A 6000-nucleotide genomic window follows, 5' to 3' on the forward strand; every position below is an offset into this window, starting at 1 on the left:
GGCATAGTGGTTGGGTTCATGTGCTCCACTTCGGCAGCCTAGGGTTCGAGGATTCGGATCCTGGGCACAGATGTTAGCTCGGGGCCAATCTTCCTCAGCAAAAAGAGGAAGATTGGCAATGGATGTTAGCTCGGGGCTAAGCTTCCTCACCAAAAAATAAAATAAAAAATGTGATGCACATGGAATAGGTCCTGAGCATTAATATTTTGATATTTTTAATTCCAGGGGCAAGTTCTGATTTGACTTTTCTATTAAATTTTGGGGTTGAGGATAGACCCTTTAGTTCTTCCTTTTCCCAGATATCTACAAGAAGACACCATCATCTCCCACACTGTAGCCCACATTTCTCCACATCCCATTTCCTTAAAGAACTAGTTTGGGAAAGATCCCTCTTTGAGAGGGGAGATTTGGCCCTGCTGAAACTCAGCTTTTCAATGGTCTTTGCATTACCTACCACGCTAAAGGCATCTATTAAGTGTGACTTGGCTTTTAGAGAAATTGTAGAAGGATGCACATTAGCCTCCTTGTAACAAAAGAGACTGGGATTGGCTCCCTTGAAGCACCATCATTGTGCTCCCAGAGCACAAACTCTAAAAATAGTGGCGGCCAAGAAACAACTTTCTCATGCTTCCAGTTTGAAAAGGATACTTTAATAGAAGGCGAGTCTTTTTAGCCACAGTGTCACTATCCCTGAAGAAACAAAGAATAATCACTAGTAAAAGTCCCAGTTTAGGAACCGTCAGTACGTCTAAAAGGCACAAGCTGAGGTCCAGCCCCATGGCCTAGCATGCGTTAAGTTCATTATGCTGCATTTCAACGGCCCTGGTTCAGTTCCTGGGTGCGGACCCACACTCATTGGCAGCCATGCTGTGGCGGTGATCTACATACAAAATAAAGGAAGATGGACACAGATATTAGCTCAGGGCCAATCTTCCTCAGCAAAAAGAGGAGGATTGGCATCAGATGTTAGCTCAGGGCTAATCTTCCTCACAAAAAACAACAACAAAAAAGGCTTCCCAGGTTGACACTAATCTTAGTGCAGTCACCTAAGTTGAGAAAATTTTAGGTCTACAAACTCCATTCTGTCAGATTGGTCAGTTTCTCAAAGACTGGCTTATGCTAATCAAATGACCATAAAACAGAGTACCTTTGTTTCTGACTGTGATGGACTAAAAGGAACCAAATTTACCCTTCTGGCATAGACAACTAGGAAACTAGACAAAATTTATAAAACAACTGTTTTCAGACGTGGGACAATAAGCAGTGCAGAACTGACGTCGTTGAGACAAGGAAAACACATGAGGTGAGTTCTACAATTGCCCTGGTTTTCTGCCTAGAGGCACACATTCTGGATCATAAATTCAGCAGAACACGGCAGTCTCACTGAGTTGAGGAGACAGGTCGGAGTTCGTGGACTCTGAGGCAGCTGGAAGTTGCTACACAGAATAGCAAAATGGAAGAAGGTATACAAAAAAGGAGCTCCAAAAATCTGCATAAGGTCTTGAGTCTTTGTTAAATACTAATGTGGTCATACATAGAGTTAAATTCCAGGAGGATGAGCACAGACTAATCAAAGAGATGTAACTGAATAATTCCCAGAGCTCATACAGGGCTAGGAAACATTCAGATTCTGGCCAGCTAGAGTAGAAAGATCTCATTGACCACTCAAGACGTTCAAGAGAAACCTCAGAAGAGTCAAACATTACTAATAGGTCTAAACTAGCCCTAGAGTAAAGCATATTCTAGACATGCTTTAACAAAGCTTAAAAAGAAGCCTCAAAAACATGAAACTAATCTGAAAGTAACTTAACTGTCTGGCAAAACAAAGGTCTACACTCTTTAAGGGAAGACTACAAAATTGAGACACTCAACAATGTAACATCCTAGCATCCAATAAAAAATTACCATATATGTCAAGAAGCAGGAAAAAAAAATAACCAGGAGAAAAATTAGTCAATAGAAACAGACCAGAAGTGACAGAGATGATGAAATTAGCAGACAAGAATGATAAAACTGCTATTATATCTATATCTGGATATTTAAAGGAAAACACAAACATAATGAGGAAAGAAATTGAAGATATAGGAGCCAAATAAAACTTCTGGAAGTGAAAAATACAATATCTGAAATGAAAAATTTGGCATGGCAGCTGGCTTCCACCAGAGCAACTGATCAGAGAAAGAAAAAGAGGGAGCAAGGAAGAAGGCACATGCCTTTTATGACCTAATGTATTCATTTTCTATTGCAGTAATAAATTACCACAAAAGTAGTAACTTAAAACAATACAAATTTATTATCTTACAGTTGTGTAGGCTAGAAGTCTGACATAACTGTCATGTTGTAAGGAGACTCAAGGAGACTTTTGGAGACATCCAGATAGTGAGAAACTGAAGCCTCTTGCCAACAACTAGCACTAAGTTTCTAGGCATGCAAGTGAGCCACCTTGGAAGTGGATCCTCCAGCCCCAGTCAAGTCTTCAGGTGACTACAGCCCCGGCGGACATCTTGACTGCAACTTCATAAGAAACATTAAGTCAGAATCACCAAGCTAAGCCACTGCTGGATTCTCGACCCACAGAAATTGTGAGAAATAATAAGTATTTATTGTCTTAAGCCATTAAAATTTAAAACAATTTGTTTCCCAGGGGTAAATAACTAATGCAAGAGTCTGTTCAACAAATAGTGCTGAAACAACTGGATAGCCATATGTAAAAAAGCTCTCGAAAAACTGGTATAGTCATACAATAGAATACAACTCAGCAATGAAAAGGAATGAACTATTGATACACGCAACAACATAAAGAATCTCAAAAACATTCTGCTGTGGAAAAGAAGTCAGACAGGGAAAAGTACATCTTGTATTGTTATTCATATGAAACTATAGAAAAGACAATTGATGATGGAAAGCAGACCAATGGTTGCCTGGGGCTGGGGTGAAGGCAGAGGGAGGAGGGAAGAGTGAAGATTGGCAGGCAAAGAACAAAGGGAGCTTTTGGGTGTGATGGAAATGTTCTATATTTTGATTGTAGCTATACAGGTTATAAGGGTGCATTTGTTAAAACTCACTGAGCTCTACACTTGAAATGAGTTGATTTTATATAAATTTTAATTACATAATTATAATTTACATAAAATTTACCTCAATAAAGTTGAATTTTTAAACTGAAAAAAAATTCCATGAAACAAATATACATACTTAAATGGTTATTGCCTTTTATAGAGGAGAAGTTTCTTCCAGGATATATGATAATCTTGGTTCCTGTTAAGGATTTCCCCTTCTCAGCATCAGGGAACCTGGGAAACTAAATTAGCAATCAAAAGATTATTTTGGTCAGCAGGGCCCCTTGTTTTAGCCCTCATTATACCTGATATCATACTTGTCACAAAAATTACAAATTTCTGGGAGTACTTGACTGATGTCTTTCTCCCTCATTAGACAATAAGCTCACCAAGGGCAGAGACTGGGCCTGTTTCACGCACTTCTTTTTTTTTTTTTTTTTGCCGAGGAAGATTCGCCCTGAGCTAACATCTGTACCAATCTTCCTCTATTTTGTATGTAGGTCACCACCAGCCATGGCCACCGACAAGTGATGTAGGTGCACCCCCGAGAACCGAACCCAGGTCGCCAAAGCCAAGAGGACCAAATTTAACCACTAGGCCACAGAGCCAGCCCCGTTTCACTCACTTCTTTATCTCCAGAGTCTAGTGTAGTGGTTGGCACAGTGTAAGTACTCAATATGTATTTGGTAAACCACTTCTCTACTTTATTCAAGGTATACAGGCTAATGCTATAAACACAAAATCTTGCTCTCTTTTACAGGTGAAGAATTGCTTTCCTTGAAACCAGTGGGTGGAGAAACTATGCCCTCAAACACCTCACCCTGCCATGTTCTTCGTGAGTGTTCCCTTTCCCTTCCCTTTCTCTTCCCACGCCCCCTCCCCAGCCCATCTCTCCTCTTTAACTCATGTGACTCACTTCTCTACCTGTTGAAGACATCGGAGATGCTGCTTTTGGCTTGGCTGGCTGTCTTCCTTGACATTCTAATCTCTTAATCTGGCTTCTCCACTTCAGTCAGGCTAATGTGATCCCTTTCCTCCACACAATTCTTCCTTTGTTACCATCTCCATGACTTTGCCTATGCTATTCCTTCCACCGAGAGAAATGCTAATCCCTCTAGCCAATCCATCAAATTTGGCCTATAAATTATTTATTTAAAAAAACCATTTCTGCCTAACACTCAACCTCTATGCTCTGCGTCTCACCAGCCCTTTGGATTCAGCCTGAAGCATTTGCACTTATGGAGACGTCACCCACTTATACCATCGTGAGGGATTGTATGCAGTTGTGATACTTTCCACAATCTATAAATTCCTTCCAAATGGTACCTGCTTGCTTCTTTCCCTTGTACCTGTTTTCCTTTCTTATGCAACCACTCAGGACAGAGTTCTGCCCAGAGTTGCACTTGATCTCAGTATATTACTGTATCACAAATGAAGCATCCATGGGTAATTCACCCCAGAGTGCAGGCCTGGAAAGGAAGCCAGGTTTGTTCCTATAGAAACAGCTGAAGGGAGAATGTCTTTCCTGGGACCAGGTTCTTGAATGCTCTTTTTTGTGGGCTAGCAGAACCCAGAGAAAAGGTGTTATTGTTTCTTTGCCAATGGGGATAAATGAAGATTCCTTGAAATATACTCTGCTAGGCAGCACAAATAAACCATATAATTATATTCTCTTAGACAGAAAAGCTCAGAACAAAGGGCTATGTGGCTTCCCTGGGTCAGAACAAAGACCATGTAATTCAGATGTTTCTTCAAATAAACTTTTTATTTGGAAATATTTTTAGATTTACAGAAAAGTTGTAAAGATTGTCTAGAGAGTTCCTGTATACTCCTTACTCAACTTCCACTAGTGTTAACATATTATTACCATGGTACATTTGTCAAAGCTAAGAAATTGACATTGGTATATTATTATTATCTAAACTCCAGGCTTTATTTGTATCTCACCAGTTTTTCCATCAGTGTTCGCTTTCTGTTCCAGGATCCAACTCAGAGTACCATGTTGCATTTAGTTGTCCTATCTCCCGAGTCTTCTCTAATCTGTGACAGTTGTTTGGTCTTTTCTTGTTTTTCATGACTTTACCTTGACATTCTTGAGGAATACTAGCCAGATATCCTGTAGAATGTCTCCCAATTTGGCTTTGTCTGATGTTTTTCTCATGATTAGACTGGGGTTGTGAATTTTTTGAAAGAATACTGCAGAGATGAAGTGCCCTTCTCATCACACATCATATCTGGGAGTATACATGATACCCACATGACACCATTGATCATATTAACCTTCATCACTAGGTTAATGTAGTGTCTACCAGTCTTATCCACTGTGAAGTTACTATCATTCCTTTTTCCTACTCTATTCTTTGGATAGCTCAGATTTTGATAGGCATCAAAAACCATTTTGTATGAGAGCAGGATAATTTGACATTATAATGGCCTTAGGTTTTATGGATTTATCCATAACATTCCTAATTCCAGCAGAAGTCCAAAAAGACAAAGAATCTTCTCAAAGTCTAATGCTCTGAACTATAGGAATAAGCCAAAATGTATTAATACCCACTGGTCAAGCAATGGAACATTACATAGCTCTAAACATTTCAACGTAATTGAATGTAGTCCTCTGGCAATAGAGATCTCCCAGCTCCTTAAAATCTATTCAGATCTCCAATCTATAGACCATGGAAGTCCAAAGTGCTTCTCAAGATTTCTCCAAATTCCCAGGAATTTATGTCATCTTGGTGGTCCCTTCTGGTTGCATTTCTTGCCTCTGCCATGTTTTTCCCTCTGTACCATATCTTGTTGCTGTCCTTTTATCTCTCACTGGCAGTCTGGGCCCAAAATAGGATAGTCCAGCTTCTTTTTGATTCAACTCATGTCAAAACAAACACAAATCCAAGGTTGTTGAGCAGAGTAGACATGAAGGGTTATGATGAAGGGTTGCATC

Source organism: Diceros bicornis, chromosome 18 (assembly GCF_020826845.1).
Source record: "Diceros bicornis minor isolate mBicDic1 chromosome 18, mDicBic1.mat.cur, whole genome shotgun sequence".
NCBI classification, from domain to species: domain Eukaryota; kingdom Metazoa; phylum Chordata; class Mammalia; order Perissodactyla; family Rhinocerotidae; genus Diceros; species Diceros bicornis.